The sequence below is a fragment of the Symphalangus syndactylus genome, chromosome 2 (assembly GCF_028878055.3).
Source record: "Symphalangus syndactylus isolate Jambi chromosome 2, NHGRI_mSymSyn1-v2.1_pri, whole genome shotgun sequence".
Classification (NCBI taxonomy): domain Eukaryota; kingdom Metazoa; phylum Chordata; class Mammalia; order Primates; family Hylobatidae; genus Symphalangus; species Symphalangus syndactylus.
The window spans coordinates 90481910-90501578 of record NC_072424.2 but is presented as its reverse complement, the minus strand read 5'-3'; the positions used below and the strand labels follow the sequence as shown (position 1 = coordinate 90501578).

The following is a 19669-nucleotide window of genomic DNA, read 5'->3' as shown; positions in this document are numbered from 1 at the left end:
CTTCAAACAGATATGCTCAATTTCTAATTATAAATTTTAAATACTAAGCTAAAATTGGATATATATTTTTAGCCTTTATGTATTTGAGTGCCTTTCTGTTCTCTTATATATAAATTCTAGATTGAATAGTACATATATCTGAGAATATATTCAAGTATTTTGCAATAAATGTATTAGAGTCATTGGTAATAATTCTAATAAATATGATTTCCTATTTTGAGGTCCTTGGAAAAATAGGACAAAGGAGCATCTGAGAAATAATTTGGATAATTGGTAAGGCTTGATAATGAATTGATTATATCCAAGTCGAATTCATGATTCAAAGGCAGGATCAGGATTTCTGGCCATATCAAAATTTACATGGACTGTAGCTAACCACCTCCAGGTGCAGCAGAACTCGTGCTGTGTTCTGTGGTCCCTCACAGACCACTGGCCAGACCGTCCTCCCACACCCCAGGATTGCTGCTCTGCCGCACATTGACTTCTTTCCTCATGCTCCTGTTTCTTGTCTCAATCCTAACTCCCACTCTCAAAGGAGAGTCCTGGTCTCAAGGCTGCGTTGTCTTTGCTTCTCTCTATATCACTTTTAGATTTGCACACCGTAACAAGTATTTTTACTTCTTATTTTCAGTCTCGAATGGGGAAATATCTAGGTTGTGCAAAGTTCATCTTTCCCAGGAGTTATGGATTTCATCTCCTACTACATTCTAGATTGACTGTACTTCATTTATTATCCCCATTTTCTCTCCTCTTAGTATTCCACAAACTCCCAATTCCTTGCCCTCAGCCTGTTAAAAAACAAACAAACAAAAACTTTACTTGACAGTATCTCCTACCCTCCTCATCTCCTTGTCACCATGTCATATTCCTGGGGAAATTAAAATGTTTTGGAAGCAGACTAAGAGATGTCGGATTTTTTGTTACCATCAAATACTACCATTTACCACTTTGTCACTCAATTTCCTGACCTTCAAAACAGAAACGATATATATCATTCAATAGCATCCTCTGCAAAGCATGGTAGAAAACATGTTACTGTCTCTCCAGCCTTTTAAGTGGCAAGCAGACCAGGAAAATAGATTCATAAAGATTTGTATGGCCAAGCCCCTGCGTCTTCATTGCCAAAATTCTTAAAAAATAACCATTGTCATAATTTGTAATTCTTCAACTCCTACTCATTCCTTAGTTTAATGAAATACACTTTGACTTCTGACTTCACCACTCAACAGAAATTGGTCCAAGGTTATCAAATACTTAAATCACAAGATCTCTCTAACACTTTCATTTGTCTCTTCCTCAGAATTTGTGTTTCCTCTAGGTTCTATTTGTTGTCTTCTTATAATTCTATTTGGAGGATCTGAGACATCTCTTTAGCTCTAATAGTTTAAGTAACTGTATATCCATCTCAAAAACTATATATCCATCTCTGAAATTCTTACTGCAAATTGACTACTCAGTGTCAAATGCTAATTCGAAACTATCCAAAGGGACATCCCCATAAAACCTAATTCTGAATTCTTTAAATATCTGCTTAATGTTGTCCCAAGCCAACACTCCCAGGCAGGAAATCTTAGATTCGCTGTCAGTTTTCCTACTTATTACTTCCTTCCTGCACTTATTATTTGAAACCATGTAGTTATAAAGTCAATTTTTTTAAAAGTGTAAATTGTTGGTAAATTTAGTATATTCTAGTAACTTAAAACTTTGTCTAAGGCAGGAATTTTGCTTTACTCAGTTTTGTAATCTCAGCCACTATGACGATACCCACAACATAACGAATAAATGACTCTACCAATCAAATCTGATGCAGATCTCATTAGTAAACAAAATATTTTAGCATACTCTTGGGATTTCTAGTACTATTAGATACTACAACAATTTTGGGTTAAAATCAATATTTGGTTTCATGTTTATTTTTATGAGAAATGCAAATTAAAATATTAAATGTGCATATTTTAATGAAATATGGACTCTTCCAAAATTAAAATATCTGTTTTTAATTTTTCTTCATGGAGTATAAATTAAGTTCTCGATATAAAATGAAGATATTGGGTAAAATTGAAATTTAAAGTAAATTAACACAAAACAAATCACATTACTATATTAACGAAAGTGAGTTATTTGTTCATTGTATACTACCAGAATGTTTGGAAAAGCCCCTGGTTATTCATATATCCAACTTTATTAATTAATATGGCATTCTGCTAAGCCATTCAGGAATTGTAAAACAGATATTTTCTTTAATTATTCTAGACAAAAGTTTTTTTTACAGATTATTATTCAGTAAATTATTATACTGTCCTTTATCTTTTAAATTCCAATTTTCTTTTGTTACTTGAGAAAACAAAGTATTTTTATAAATCCCGTACACTGAATCTGGAATTCTTGTCATTATTGACTTTTTATAATATTAACGGCATAATGAAAAAAATGAAGAATGGGAAGTCAGGAAATTGGGAATTTTACCCAACACTAAATAATTTTATGTCTTTAGAAAAGTCGTTTTACATTCTAGACATGAACATCTTCATTAACAGCTCTGGTATGGAAATATTCTGCTTAGAAGCCTTTTGACTTTTAACTGTTAGTCACAGTCCTGTCTTTTCCCCTTTTTCAATAACACCCAAAAGCAAAACTAAGAATAAAGAATGGGAGGCCGGGGGCAGTGGCTCACGCTGGTAATCCCAGCACTTTGGGAAGCCGAGGCAAGCGGATCACGAGGTCAGGAGATCGAGACCATCCTGGCTAACACGGTGAAACCCCGTCTCCACTAAAAATACAAAAAAATTAGCCGGGCGTGGTGGCGCCTGTAGTCCCAGCTACTCGGAGAGGCTGAGGCAGGAGAATGGCGTGAACCCAGGAAGCGGAGCTTGCAGTGAACGGAGATCGCGCCACTGCACTCCAGCCTGGGCGACAGAGCGAGACTCCCTCTCAAAAAAGAAAAGAAAAGAGAAGAGAAGAGAAAAGAAAAGAATGGGAACTCCACTTTCCTTGAAACTGTGAGATAGCTAAAATTTCAACATAAGTAATAGGAAAATGGCTTCAGGAGCATTAAAAATCTAGAGTAAAAGAAAACATAGCTCAAGAGACTCTGTAACTACAAATCTCACAAAATCAGTCCAGGTGCACTTCTCTAAGTAAGCAGCACAAAGATGTTTGTTTCAGCTAAACTTAAAAGTTTAAACGGCAACCATTTTATTATAACTCACGAATTTGGTCAACAATTTCGGCAGTGTTCAGCTGAGTCATTCCTCTGTTCCATTTGGCCTTGACGGAAATCATTCTGTTGTAACCAACTGGTGACTGAGCTGGTCTGGATCACCCAAAACAGCTTCACTCACATATCTGGTACCCCGGAGGGGATGACCAAAGTGCCGAGCTCAGCTGGGACTGTCTAAGCTTGTGCCTCATGTGGCCTCTCCACTACAGTAGTATCAGGGTACTTGGGCTTCCTACATCTTAGTTCAGATTCTACGAGCAAGTGCCCCATAAAATAGGGCAGAAGCCACATGGCCTGTTATGTCATCCTCTGGGGAGTCCCATTGCATCACGTTCACTGTACTCTATTAGTCAAAGCAGTCACAAGCCCGCTCAGATTTAAGGGAAACTTCAAACTTCAAAGTCTGAATGAGAAGAGTGTCAAAGAATGTGCATGTCCATGTTTTAAAATTACCACCGTGCAAGACCAATAAAACTGTATTGGCCACACGGAAACATGTGAGTAGGGTGCTGTGAAGAGCTTCCTCACGTCTAGTTTGGTTACAAAGAAAAGCCAAGTTGGAGTTGAACAGAAAATCACAGACAACCTATATTCCAGAAAGGTGGAGAAGGAAAATACAACAATGTGAGTGCCCTAGAGGTGCTAATCTCAGCTGACTTGTGAGGAATAAACTGAAACATAATACTCAACGCTAAAAACTATCGTAAATAAAATTCCTGTTTGCTCATAATTTGGCCCTAGTCCTTCTTACTAGTTCAGAAAGGATTCATTTTTTTTTTAAGATGGTTATTCAAAAAGAACGAAAATAAGACATTTTCTTTTTCTAAAAAAAGGAATAGAAAAAAATTCCAAACAGCAGATCACAAATATTAACTTTTTAAAAGGTTCTAATATTGATAAAGAATGAAGAAAGATGTGGCTAACAGCACAGGAACAGACATAAAGTCCAGGATTTGAGTAAAGTAGGCAAAAAGAAAATGATGCCAATTTTCAAATGGATTATAGTGAAAATGTTAAATATGGAGTTTAGGTCAAAGAAATGCAAAACATTTATAACTGGAGTCCTAGAATAAGGGAATAAAAATAATGGAACAGAAAAAAAATCATGTAAGTATATAATTAAAGAAAGTGTTCCAGAAGTAAAAAAAAAAGGTTGAATCTAAATATTGAAAGAATATACTTTATCCATAGGAAAATGATGTAGAATGATCAGTACTGAGGCATATCTTAGTTTAGTTACTAGTTACTGAATGTCATGAATAATGAAAGAATCTTTCTGCCGAAAAGCCAAAAGATTATGTTATACATGCAGTTGTAAAAAAAATGCCTAGCTAGTGTCTGATTTCCCAATAAAACAGTCAACTTTGATAAAAGTGGAGCAATTTTTTACAAAGCCATCCAAAGAAAATAAAACCCAAGAATTTTATGCTGTAATTGTTGTTTAAGAATAAAAGAAAAGAAAACACATTTTAAAAAGCAAGAATTCATAGGCTATGGATCCCATGAGCCTTCTTGAAGAAAGTACTAGAAAACACTTCAATCAACCAAAAAATGTATGATAAACAATTGTAAAAGGAGTGATATCAAATACTGAAGCTAATTCTGTGACTAAGACAAAACAAATATGTTGATTACGATACTAGAAGAGAATGTAAATAGGAGAAATCCTGACAGGGTAGAAATGAGACAGCTGAAGAAAGTCAAGAAGGGGAAGGACAGAAAGATAGGAGGTAATAAGTAATTTTTTAGATCAAGATGAAGATCAATCAAGATTATTTTAAATGACCAAGAAACAATAGAAGTATATTTATAATAGAAAAGATAAATATTAAATATACAAATTAATAAAAATTCACTGTCAAAGGGAAAGGAGGGAAAGAGGAAGGAAGTAAAAATCTATCAACTTCATCATTCTTTGACAGTTAACAATAGGAAACCAATAAATTTATGAATAAAAAGTAAAAATTAAAACAATAATCCTTAGCTGGGTGTGGTGGCTGGCACATGTAATCCCAGCACTTTGGGAGGCCGAGGTGAGTGGATCACTTGAGGACAGCACTTTGAGAACAGCCTGGCCAACATGGTGAAACTCTGTCTCTAGTGAAAATACAAAAATTAGTCGGGCGTGATGGCGCATGCCTGTAGTCCCAGGTATTCGGGAGGCTGAAACAGGAGAATTGCTTGAACATGGGAGGCAGAGATTACAGTGAGCTGAGATCACGCCACTGCACTCCAGCCTGGGCGATAGAGCGAGACTCTGTCTCAATAAATAAATAAATAAATAAATAAATAAATAAATACTAGACAAAGACAAATTTCAAAATTACTTTTTAAAACCCCTACATACATGCTAGGAAAACAAAGTATGACATAGACTATGATAACAGAACTATATAAAACCAAGCCTCTTTTTTATATAAAAATTTAAATAGACTAAACACAGATGTCAAAAGAAAAAAAATACTTAACTATATGTTTTACACAAGGAAGTGGTCAGAGCCATGTTACTTGGAAAGATGATATGTCAGTATGGAGCAGAAGAATTAAATTATTTGAAAAGATTGAAAATTAAAAAATTGAAAAGACATACTAGACAAACACAAATAGAAATCAGAGATTGCAATTTTAGTGTTAGATGAGATTGGATTCAGAGTGAAAGGTATTAAATGAGATGGAGAAGATACAACTCTGGTTTCAAACCAAATGAATATCTAACAATATGAATATATCTATATCAGGTAGGACTGAACTGCATTAGCACACATGAAGGAAAAAAGTGTATCGCAGGGGGACAGCACAAGGAAAAATAGAAACCTGTTAAGAGCAGGAAACTTTAATTCACTTCTCTTAGTCAATGATAGTTCAAGTGAACACAAAATTAGAAAATAGAATACACAAATAGAGTGATGATTTTTAAGGCAGGTCTACTTGATATACATCAAAGTCAGTAGAATGAAAACAAAGTTAACAATTTTTTTCTAAGAACACATGGAATATTCACAAACAATATTTATATTAGGTTTAAAATGGCAATAAATTTACTGTGTGTGTGTTGTGTGTATTAGCTTTCCTAATCACAATGCAATAAAACTAGAACTTTAAAAAAATGTTTAAAAACAGCAAAAAAAACTACTATTGCAAAACTTTACTATCACCCTCCTATCCACCCAGAAGTCTTCTCTTAAAACAATTCTGCTGTCCAAGAGAAATGGAAACCAAAATATCAGAATATATTTTACAGTTAAAACAAAGTCCAAAGAAAATCCATAGCCTTAACTCTTTATATTAATAAAAATTTTTAAAGTTAAAGAAACATCTATATAAGGTGGTTAGAACATGAACAATCAGACAAACTTAAAAAAGAAGAACTTTTTTTTAAAGTTTGTTTTTGAGATGGAGTTTCGCTCTTGTTGCCCAGGCTGGAGTGCAATGGCACGATCTCGGTTCACTGCAACCTCTGCCTCTGGGGTTCAAGCAATTCTCCCGCCTCAGCCTCCGGAGTAGCTGGGATTACAAGCACCCACCACCACGCCTGGCTAATTTTTTTTTTTTTTTTCTATTTTGTTTTTTTGGTAGAGATGGGGTTTCACCATGTTGGTCAGGCTTGTCTTGAACTCCTGACCTCAGGTGATCCACCCGCCTCAGCCTCCCAAAGTTCTGGGATTACAGGCGCGAGCCACTGTGCCTGGCCAAAAGAAGACATTTTTAAAGCAGAAAGTAATTAATTTGAAACATTAAAATGTAGAATTAATTGTAAAAAGCAAATAATGTTGATTTAAAGTATAACAAAACTATAAAGGAGATTTAACCAAATGAAGATAAAAGGGAAAAATACCCAATTTATTGTATAAAAGTAATTTAAAAAAAGAAATATCCACAATGAAGGAATTAATCAAATCATAAGGGTCCACTTTGATTAATTCTATGTAAAAAAAAGGTGAACATCTGATGAAATGTCGTCTAGCAAATATAAATTACTTGAAATAACCTCCTAAGAGTTAGGAAATATAAATATAATAATTAATTTGGAAGGAATACACATGGTTATCATAAGCGACACTTCCCCAAAAGACACTAGAATAGGGTTGTGTCCCTAAACTTTTAAGTTCAGATAATTTCATTGTTACTGAAAGTGGTCCAAGAACATGGGAAATAAAGAAACATTTTTGAATTCTTTTATTAAACTAGTATATTATTGATTGTAAAACTCATCAAAGGGACACCACAAATGAAAACTAGCAGTTCTTAAATGTAGTCTGCAAACCTCTTGGTCTCCCTCTGACACGTTCAGGGAGTCTGTATGGGCAAATTACTCACAATAATATAATGAAATTATTTGCCCTTTTGACTGCGTTAACATTTGCACTGCTGGTTCAAAAGTAATAGCAGTAACAGCACAGCACCTTAGCTTGAATCAAGGCAGAGGCAGCTGACTGTACTCTCCATTGCTGTACACTGGTGTTTAAAAATAAGCCAGTTTTGCTTCAGAATGCCCTTGATGAAGCAATAATGATTGTTAATTTTATTACATGTAGACTTCTGGGCATGGTCTTTTTAATATTCTGTGTGAGGCAATGGAAAGTATGAAGAACACATAAAGCACTCCTGCCACAATCAAATCATAGAGCTGTTTAGAGGAAAAGCATTTGTGTGATCTTTGGAATTGAGAGCTGAACTAGCTGCTTTTTCTCATGGAAATTGCTTAATACCTGTGAAGGCATGAAATGCTATTCAGCCTCACTTTGAGTTACTCCAATGGAATGTGAATGAAGGACAGAAAACTAAGAAAAGGAACTCTACAATTACACATACTTATTGAATTAATTAGCTAGATGCATGTTTTCGTGTAGTTGCTTTGCAGGATATAAGAACATTTTAGTAACTTTCTAGATACATTATATGTCTTAAATTTGGTGGATGAAATGTATTTATATATTTAGGGCCAGAAGAAAGCTATTTTAATAAATATTAACAATTTCAGAAACTTTATCCTGTGATGGATAAAATAATGGCCACTCTGCCAGAGAAGCTGGCCTCCACATTTTCTCCACATTATATTAATGTTCAAACTGTGCTCAGATATTAGATATGTTTAGCTTTCAATATAAACATTGGCTGGTCATTTCATAATAAAATTAAGAATTAACATGTTCACTTATCTGTCAATAGTTTTCCTTCACCATGTTGCCATCAATCCAGGCACATGAAGCTCTTCCTGAACTTCCTGGTTATAGAAGCGTATGCTGCTTTGAGAGTAGACAGAGGGCACGGACAAACCACCCCTACAGGGGGCTGCCCATGGGGAGACTGAAAATGGGTGTTAGTGCTCTGTTAGGGTTTTGCTTTGTGTCTTTGTAGTCTTGAACCTCCAGGTCATAAAGCAAATGATCCTCCCTGTTATCTGGATTCTCAGTCTTTATGGTTCTAAGTTTTCAGATATATGAAAATAACTCAATAAGTGATTTGACTATCATTTACAATAATTCTAAGTCCATCACTTTACAAATGGAAACTTGAGATTCTGGAGGCATCCGGGACTTCCCCAAGCTTACCCAGTAAGGCACAGCCCAAGCAGAAACCAGAATTTACATATTTAGAGCAAATGATTATAACAACCACATAGCACCCCTTTATCCACCATCTTGGGAAAGCAAGTATTCCTATCCTTACAATACTCAACTTTTGAGGAAAAAAATTACATATGTATGTACTATATGTATACTATATATGGTATAAAATATATTTTTTTAACTGGGGAAGGCCCCAATTTAAAAGCTTGAGGTGCTTATCAATCTTATAAAAGGAACAACTCTGTTTACTCATATGCAAATACTGTATGATAGCAAGTTCGGCCAGAGGCCTGTATGTGATGACTAATCATAACTTCAGAACAAACCCCCTCCCTAACTCTCTAAGGAAACCTGCTCCGTGGTTTTACATAAGCTGAAATCCATTTTCATGCTCCAGTTTCTCTCATGTCTTTGAAATAACAGAAGGAAAAGAACCCAGTATATATAAGTAGTTTGAGAGCTGAGAAAGATAGCATATGGCAGTGGAAATGTAAGTGTTGCTTTGATTTTGGAAAGAGAAGTGAGAAGGAGTATTCTTGAGTCAAAGCTCAATTCCACCTGAATAAGATGATTTATTTTTATGCTACAGAATGAACTTTGTGTGGGTACAGATTTATGGCAAATATACAAACACCTGCACAGGTCTCATTAGAGGTTTAGAGAAACCGTTTTCCCATGACAGAAATGATTATAGATGCAATCATAATAGTATTTTTATTTAATGCAAGTGGGATTTTTTTCACTCCTAAAAGCACAAAGCATTTATTAAAATGAATTAACTTATTTCCAATGAACTTTACACCATAAAAAGATAGATAAATGACAAGTTAGCTCTAAGTGACAGGCTTAAAATATAAATGGAATAGAGCTCTAAGTTTATCGTTTTGATTTAAAACAATCAAATAAAGAAAAGAGAATAGGTGCCTTCCAGTACCTCTTTAGAAGTTTTCTATTCTGCCATGTAATTTTTGTAAAATGTTATAAAGTAAAATTTAAAAGTTGCTCTCTGAGGCTGCTCCAGCACTCCCCAATAAGCTGTCCAGATTCTTGATTAAAAATACTCTTTCCACCCTGGCTTTCAAGAGAAAGAGATACCATCATCAACACATGTGTGTTTTACAAAATCTCTTGTTCAGTCTTGCCTCATTTTAGTGTTTTAAAATTGTGTGTATGAACTTTTACTATCACATGAATAACCCACACCTGAATGGGCTGGAAAAATCACTATTTTACTTTTATTGCTACCCTAAAGCAGATCTGTCTGCCTACTGCAACCCATAGAAGGAGCACTCAACTCCAGCAGATAAAATTATTATGCCAATATTGTGCCCTAGGGTCCAGCAAATGTGTCTGTGCCTGAAAGCGTGGCATTAATACTATTTTTACCCATGGTGTCATGGTATACGAAAGTATAAGAATCTGTCATAACTTGATCATGAGAATAATCTACAGATCATCAGGCCTTACCTATCTGTGGATATGAATTAAGTCACCTTAACATTAATAGTCAGTATTCAGTAAAGGACCTGTTCTTGTTTCTGCCTACAAAGAATCTCAGCTATCTCCCCTACAAAGAATCTCAGCTATCTCCCCTACAAAGAATCTCAGCTATCTCCCCTACAAAGTTATCCCAATTCATCAAGTATTTCCAGGAAACACTAAGGAAGATTCTGATGTGCTTCCTTAAAGTTAGACTTTGCTCCGTAGCCACCACATGGCATCTACAATGTCTGCTTTGCTTTCTCATTGATATCTACTGCCTATAAAAACATGGGGAAAATTCACCATTGCTACTACTGACTGTGGCCCTCAGAACAATGCAGAGCCCTTTCCAAAGATGCTTCCAATGGCACAGTCTTCAAGATCCACAGCAGTGTGCCTTCTATCTGTTTTGTTCTCCACCCTGCATTCAGCATTGACCACAACGCTTGACAGAGAGCAGACATTCAATACGCAACGAATAAAACCGATTTTCAAAATTAGATCTTTTTCTAAATCACCAAAATTCTTAAATGAAGTTATTTTGTCCTTCTCCACAAGTTATGTGACACACTGGGAATTTATTTTCCATTAGAGTAAGAAAGACCATAGTTCACTAACCCTGGGTAAATGCAGTGATGCACTAAATCATTTTTAACAAAGCACCAGCATGATCATTTGGTGGGGTGTGCTCACTGCATTCCCTCATGCTCTATTGCACAAATATACGTATATTCCTAAGCTTCTCTATGTGACCTTGGAATCTTTCACCTCCTTGGGTCATTTGCCCTTTTACCAACCTTCACATTTGATTAGCTAATTTGTAGCTTTCCTACAAGTTTATTTATCTTGGATTTTGCATTCTGAAGGAAGTTTTTGTGACCTTTTATGCCCTTCCATTGTGCTCCCGTAACACTCTCTATTTGGTAGTATCTTAACACTCACCACATGGTGGCCCCACCAGTCTCCTGTCCTGTATCCTCCTCCAGACTCTAGACAGTAGAGTATGTTCTTTGAAGGCAGTGAATGCTTTCTAATTCACCATTGTATCCCCAGCATTTCCAATGAAGCTTGGCAGCTCCTTAGTGTTCCATGAATATTGAGAATGACCTATAATGAATCGTATAGATATAGTAAATACTTCTTAGATATTTTAAACATCTATAAGGCACTTAACAAAGTTGAAGATGATTAATTTAGTCATAAGTAACCATATTGATTGAGCCCTGTTCAATTAGAAAGCTGCCTGCTATTACCTCTGGCTGGTCAATATGAAGTGAATTACCCTCTTGAACCAGTTTGTTCCTACCTATTTAACTGCTATTTTAGCTCATTTTACATCCCAGCTATTTTTTCTTGTGTCCGACATAATTCATCTGAAGAGGCTTCATTCTACTCAGTCACTATTGCTTTCATGTCATCCATTCTTTAAACATTTATTTATTGATTAGATATTATGTGCCACCAGATACTCAAAGTACTAGTAACACAACACTCAACTCCAAGACAAAGTCTTTGCTTTCTTGGTAGTTACATTCATGTTGATGAAGGTAGACAGTAAGCAAATAGCCAATATATCAAGAATACAATAAGAATATGAAAGTGCCAAGGTGAAAATATATTAAGGTGCTATGTTAGTGAAACACCAAAGGACTTCAGTTTAGTTAATCAAAAAGTTTTCACCGAAGTTTGAGTTGAGACCTGAATGGCAAGAAGGAGTCAAGAATGAGAAGGAAGCTCTAGGGAAACAGCTTTCTAGCTGAGGAAATAACTAATGCAAACACCCTAAGTTAGGACTCTGCTTGGCATGTTCATAGAAAAAGACTGTCTTTCTTCCCTCAATTCTCAAAATTTTAAGATGTGGTATGCTTGTCTCTTTCATATAAATATCTGTGGATGACGCTTGCCTGCCCGCCCGCTCCCTTGCTAGCTCGCGCTTTCGCTCGCCCTCTCCTCGAGGATCCAGGGGGCTCTGACCACAGCGTGCAGCAAGGAAGGGAGACAGAGGCGGCGGCTCAGGGGAAACGAGGCTGCAGTGGTGGTGGTAGGAAGATGTAGGGTGAGGACCAGCAGCAGAAGCAAACTATCGCCGAAGACCTGGTCGTGACCAAGTATAAGATGGGGAGCGACATTGCCAACCGGGTACTTCCGTCCTTGGTGGAAGCATCTAGCTCAGGTGTATTGGTACTGAGCCTGTGTGAGAAAGGTGATGCCATGATTATGGAAGAAACAGGGAAAATCTTCAAGAAAGAAAAGGAAAGGAAGAAAGGCATTGCTTTTCCCACCAGTATTTCAGTAAATAACTGTGTATGTCACTTCTCCCCTTTGAAGAGTGGCCAGGATTATATTCTCAAGGGAGGTGACTTGGTAAAAATTGACCTTGGGGTCCACGTGGATGGCTTCATCGCTAATGTAGCTCATACTTTTGTGGTTGAGGTAGCTCAGGGGACCCAAGTAACAGGGAGGAAAGCAGATATTATTAAGGCAGCTCACCTTTGTGCTGAAGCTGCCCTACGCCTGGTCAAACCAGGAAATCAGAACACACAAGTGGCAGAAGCCTGAAACAAAGTTGCTCAGTAATTTAACTACAGGCCAGTAGAAGGTATGCTGTCACACCAATTGAAGCAGCATGTCATCAATGGAGAAAAAACCATTATCCAGAATCCCACAGACCAGCAGAAGAAGGACCACGAAAAAGCTGAATTTGAGGTATATGAGGTCTATGCTGTGGATGTTCTCGTCAGCTCAGGAGAGGGCAAGGCCAAGGATGCAGGACAGAGAACCACTATTTACAAATGAGACTCCCCTAAAGAGTATGGACTGAAAATGAAAACTTCACGTGCCTTCTTCAGTGGATGGAAAGGCGTTTTGATGCCATGCTGTTTACTTTAAGAGCATTTGAAGATGAGAAGAAGGCTCGGGTAGGTGTGGTGGAGTGCGCCAAACATGAACTGCTGCAACCATTTAATGTTCTCTATGAGAAGGAGGGTGAATTTGTTGCCCAGTTTAAGTTTACAGTTCTGCTCATGAGCAGTGGCCCCATGCAGATAACCAGTAGTCCCCTCGAGCCTGACCTCTACAAGTCTGAGATGGAGGTCCAGGATGCAGAGCTAAAGGCCCTCCTCGAGTTCTGCAAGTCGAAAAACCCAGAAAAAAAAAAAAAGAAAAAGGCCTCCAAGACTGCAGAAAATGCCACCAGTGGGGAAATATTGGAAGAAAATTAAGCTGGGGACTGAGGTGGGTCCCATCTCCCCAGCTTGCTCCTCCTGCCTCATCCCCTTCCCACCACACCCCAGACTCTGTGAAGTGCAGTTCTTCTTCTCCACCTAGGACAATCCAGCAGAGTGGAGGTCTCCCTGCCTCCACACCGGCTCCAACTGACTCTGGTCTTGGGAGGCGAGGCTTCCCAGCCACGGAAGACTACTTTAAATGAAAAAAAGAAATTGAATAATAAAATCAGGAGTCAAAATTCATCGTCTTCAAGCCCCTCTTTCTAGCCTTTTCTTCTACTCTCTGCTTGGTCAAGGTTTGTGACCCTACTACAGAACGAGGCTAAATGAGCCACCACCACTGAAAACTCAGTCGAATTTTTTTATACCATTCTGATGTTAGCATTTTTTCATCTGTTTGGGGCTTTTTCCTCTTTTTTCCGTTCTCCCCAAGTATTTTATCTGGTTTCAAAATTAGGAGGATTATTTTTCAGATTGTTTTTATTCAGTGTGGCCGATTACTCATCTGATTCAGGCTGTACAGTCAGGCCCCTCCCATTTGAGGAGCTGGAGCCTTCATTTATGAAGCGATTCTTATCTATGAAATGGATCTTCATTTGTCAATCTTTTTTCTCCCATTTTCACAAAGCTGTAAAGAAATAATCCATCTAAACCTTACCCTTTTCTCTGGAGTCAGTGGGGTCTTCCCTCACTCCATTTTACAGAAAACTGAGCTGGAAGCTCAACTGGTTTTGTTCACTGTTTGAAATATTGTGATCTCCTTCCCTTGTAAGAAAAACCAAGAACCAGAGGAGAAGACTGACTGAAGATACAACTCCTGGCTTTCTGAAGCTATGGACTTGGATTAAATTTCTGGGGGTTTGTAGGGAAAGGTAACAAATTTCAGTACCTCTGGCATGCTGTCCCAGGAAACTAGGGCTCCTACTAACTTATGAGGTTTTTAAACACATTGAAAATGACATGACATTAAAATAAATTTGAATTTGCTCATAAAAATAAAAATAAAAAATAAATGTCTGTGGATAATAATAGAAATAAAATAGAAATGGCCTTTTTTATAAAATGAAATTTTACATGCTTTTATTTAATTAAAAAAAAAAAAAGTTTCTGACCGGGCGCAGTGCCTCACACCTGTAATCCCAGCACTTCGGGAGGCCGAGGCAAGCAGATCTCGAGGTCAGGAGATTGAGAACAGCCTGACTGATGTAGTGAAACCCCGTCTCTGCTAAAAATACAAAAATTAGCTGGGCGTGGTGGCACGTGCCTGTAATCCCAGCTACTTGGGAGGTTGAGACAGGAGAATCCCTTGAAACAGGGAGTCAGAATTTGCAGTGTGCCGAGATCACGCCACTGCACTCCAGCCTGGCGACAGAGTGAGACTCCATCTCAAAAAAAACAACTACAAAAAAAACCCACACATACACAAAAAGGAGTTTCTGAGGAGAAATCGTCACAAAGGCTGAGGAATTAGACAAGTGGCCTCAAACCTTTTTTTACTGATACATAATGATTGTATACATTCCTGAGGTACATGCAATATTTTAACACATGCATACAATGTGTAGTGATCAAATCAGGGTAATTGGGATATCCAATGCCTCAAATGTTTACCATTGCTTTGTGTTGGGAAAATTCCAAATCTTTCTTTCAGCTATTTTGAAATGTACAATAAGTTATTGTAACAGTAGTTTCCTCCTGGGCTATGGAACACTGGAACTCAACTATAGATTATGTATTGAACTTGGGGATTTTATAATTAAAGCCCCACTGCTACGACACAGACAGCACCCAAGGGTTTGCTGATCACCTTTAAAACTCCAGTCCAAATTAGGCAAAATTCCTTTGTGTGCTTTCCTTTCGTATCGTTGAGATAGGCCAGCATAACTAGATGTGCTCCCAGAAGGTTGGTATTGCCACTAGACACCAGGCTGGCCTCTGAAACAGGCTGCCTTAGTCCAGATTGTTTTCTTCTTTGTTCCAAATCCGAGCTAAAGCTATCTCTTGCCTTGTCACCAACAAATTCAAAACTTCTTCCTTCAAAAAGTACCCACGTTTCCTTGATTTGAAATGACCAGCAACATTAATGTAATTTAAGAGACAGACTTGATTCAGAACTAATGGGCAGGACTGTGCTAAATGACACAGTAACTTGGTTCCACCCACTCTATCATGGCCATTGGATGTGACCTTCCCCACTCAAAAGCTTATTATAAAACAGTTACTTTCTCAGCTTTCTCTGCTGATGGAGTCTAAGTAGCCACACACATTCAAGTTATCAAAATGCATATGAGTTCATCTTTTAGCCAATTAATTTGTTTGTAAAGCTTTGGCCTATTAAATAATTTTTCCAAAGTGATAAAAAGGAATATAGGGTGATGATGAGCTGTATTTCCAAAAGGATATTCAAAATCATTACCTTTACTAGGGATAATTTTCCCAAACTAATTGAAATTTGCATAGAATTCAAGCTGAGCAAACAGGAACAAAGGAAACAGTGGCAAATAATACGATTAAAAAATGGACAAAGTGCCTGTATAGATATTTATCAAAAGAAGAAATGGGAATAGCCAAGAAGTATGTGAAACAATGCTCAACATCACCAATTATTGGGGAAATTAAAATTAAAACCACAATATCACCTCACATCTATTATCTAAAATATGAAAGATAAGTGTTGGTGAGGGTGTGGAGAAAAGGGAACCCTGGTGCACTGTTGGTGGTAATGTAAATTAGTACAGCCATTATGGAAAACAATATTGGGGTTCCCCAAAAATCTTAAAATAGAATAACCATGAGATCCAGCAATCTCACTACTGGGTATATATCCAAAGGAAATTAAATCAATATCTCAAAGAAATATATGCGTTTCCGTGTTCGTTGCAGCATTTTTCATAAAGGCCAAGATATGGAATCAACCTGAGTATCCACAGACAGATGAATGGATAAAAGGAGGAAATCCTGCCATTTTCAACAACATTGATAAAACTGGAGGACATTACGCTGAATGAAATAAGCCAGGCCCAGAAAGGCAAATCTTGCATGATCTCATTTGTATGTGGAATTTTAAAACGTCAAACTCATCAAAACAGAGTAGAATGGTGATTGCTAGAGACTAGGGATTGGGAGAAATAGGGAGATATTGGTCAAAGTGTAGAAAGTGTCAGTTATGCAGAATAAGTAAGTTCAGGAGATCTGACATACAGCATGGTAACTATAGTAAATAATACTGTATTTTATTTACTTGAGATTTGCTGAGAGAGTAGATCTTGTGTTCTCACAACAACAAAAAAAGTGGTAACTATGTGAAATGATGAATACATTAATTAGCTTGATTGTGATAATCACTTTACAGTGTATGTGTATATCGAAATATCATATTTAATACAGTACATACATTCATTTCTATCAATTATGCCTTAATAAATTTGGAAAATTTTAAAAAACAGAGGCAGAAAGGTAAAGGCCTCCAATTTGTAAAAACATAATATTAATTGAAGATGAAAATGGGTGTAAAGGAGGCAATGAATTCAAAAGCAGAAAGAACTCGGGAGTGAAAGCAGGGGAATACAAAAGTCAACTTCCTTCTCTTCTTCCTCTTCCCGTCTTGCTCTCCTTTCCCTTCTCTTTGCTTCACTCCCTCTTCTTTCCTTGTCTTCCCTTTCCTTTTCTTCCATCCTAAATAACTTAATCCAAAAGCTATTAGGGGAGGTAAAGCAAGGTAGACATTGGTAAGCAGGGGAGGAGGGACCCAGATCAGTGTTAGAGCTTGAGGAGGTATGGAGGCTCACACAGAGGGGCAGCCTAGCTCCGAATGTGACAGCCCAAGGGTGTGAGGAGAATATTAGAGTAGGAGAGTGGTTCAACAGGGGGTAGTAAGGCCCGAGCAGAGGAAGCATGGCATTTGTGTGAGGTGAGGTGGATATGGCCTAAGATTAGTTACATTTGGGGAGATTGATGAAATAAGTAAATATTTTAAGGACTACGAAAGCCAAGATTTTTGCTGTTGCAGTTAGAAGCTGCAATTATGGAAAAGGAAAAACCTAGAAGAAATCTTGTGGCTTTGGTTTGGAATTAGAGGCATTGGTGTGAACATATGATTTTCAATATATATGGGTAAATGTATAAATAAAGATGTAATTGTGTGTGGAAAAGCCACCTGATCAGGTTTATCAAACTTAATGTCCCTAGAGTCACTATAACATAGTACAAATAAAAATAAGATGCAATTAAAACACTTCTGTGGTATTTCTGCCAAAAATTCATAACCCAAATCTAATCATGAAGCAACCTCAGATAAAAACACATTGAGGGATGTTCTAAAAGATAACTGACCTGCAATCTTCAAAAGCACCAAGGTCATAAAAGCCGAGGACAGACCAATGCCAACCTGCTCCCCAGTGAGAGAGACTAAGGAAACATGACAGCTAGATGAGCATGTGATACTGGGCCAGATCATCTGGTAATAAAGGATATGACTGGAACACTTGGTAAAACTTAAATAGAGTCTGACGATTAGAAGGCAGTAATGTCTCAGTATCAGTGTCAATTTCATGATGAATGTTAGTGTTTATGTAGAACCATGTCTTCATTTGTAGGAAATACATACTAAAATAGTCAGAGGGGATTATATACCATATTAGCAACTTTCAAACAGTTCAGGGGACAATGATTACTATTTGTACTGTCTATGAGTATTATGTGGGCTTGAGATTCTTTCAAAATAAAAATTGAGCAAATAAAAGGGGACAGGTGCAACTAGATCCTACTGTTTTTCACTGCCCTATTTTTCTCCCTTCAAAGGAGAGGCATACCTAGAATTGGAGCAATTGTCTCATGAATTGATACAAGATATCAATCCACCAAGCATAGTGGTGCATAAAAATACAGGTGCTATCGGATTCTAGCTGCCATGCCAAGCCTATCCTTCACACCTTTATGAGTTCTTCACTAGAGTGAAAATTATGACTATAATGCTTTATTTAAAAAAAATAGAAATGAAAGCAGGGAAAAATAAAGATGAAAACAATTAGTTGTTTAGCCAGGCATATATATTGTCTTTTCCAATCTTCTCAACAACCTTTTTGGTAAAAGCTATACACAATAAGTTGGGAATCCAGTTTGATTCTGTCTTTTGGCTCTCAGGGCTGCTTGATAGGCATGAAGTCTATAGTCATAAATGTGAACTTGCCATGAAGATAATGGGACTCTTCTCTCAGAGAAAAGGTAAATACTTCCCAAAGTATGGCCAAATACACTTGCCATGCAGGAGAATGATTATACCTTGATATTTGAAATGACATGTTGTTCTTGTTGATGAAATGGGGGTGAGGGGAGAAAGGACAAAAGAAGAAAATGCAACAAATTAACAAATGCACTTGAAACTCACAGGCACTGCATACTGGAAAAAGATTTGCAAAATGAAACTTTTTGCCAAAAATGTAGACTGTAGACTAAATAAGGAACTGCTACTTTTTATTTATTCAAAAATATCTAAACCACTGTTTTCATTGACCTCTAATTGGAAAACACCATGCTCTGGAACAGAGGGAAAAATTTTAAAAAAGAAAAATTAAAAAGAAACCACAGGTTCTTTCATTGTCCTCATCAGTAAAATTGATCAATCAAAGAGTGCATGTAATTACAAAACCTTAGAACCAAAAAAGTTTCAGTTTCAACACAGAAATCACAAAGTTTTCATCTTTAATGGAGTAAAGAGGGTGCTATGGTTTGAATGTTCATCCCCTCCAAAACTCATGCTGAAATATGGTTGTCATCATACTGGTGCTGGGAGGTGGGACTTTTGGGAGCTGATTGGGCCTTGAGGGCTCTGCCTCATGGATGGGATTAATGTCATTATAAAAGGTCAAGTTTGGCCCCCTTTTGCCCCTTAGCCCTTCCACCTTCTGCCATGTGAGGATTAGCTTTCCACTTGTCTGAAGGACACAGCAATGGAGCCAGAGACTGAACCGCTGCTGCCTTGACTTTAGACTTTCTATATTAGTCCGTTTTCATGCCGCTGATAAAGACATACCTGAGACTGGGAAGAAAAAGCGGTTTAATTGGACTTACAATTTCAGGTGGATTGGGAGGCCTCAGAATCATGGCAGGAGGTGAAAGGCACTTCTTTTATTTTATTTTATTTTTATTTTATTTTATTTTATTTGAGACAG

At 37.2% G+C, this 19669-nt stretch overlaps 1 long non-coding RNA gene and 1 pseudogene across 1 annotated transcript in view; one reads left to right on the top strand and one right to left on the bottom strand.

Annotated features, from left to right (window-relative positions):
* The window catches only part of LOC129472305 (uncharacterized), a 50077-nt gene that overhangs the window by 5063 nt on the left and 25345 nt on the right, over window positions 1–19669 (bottom strand). The window contains exon 2 of the long non-coding RNA XR_008653873.2: window positions 11215–11379. This is a non-coding gene — a long non-coding RNA (uncharacterized lncRNA). The remainder of the gene's footprint in view (window positions 1–11214; window positions 11380–19669) is intronic.
* On the top strand, window positions 12282–13505 carry LOC129472295 (proliferation-associated protein 2G4-like; annotated as a pseudogene).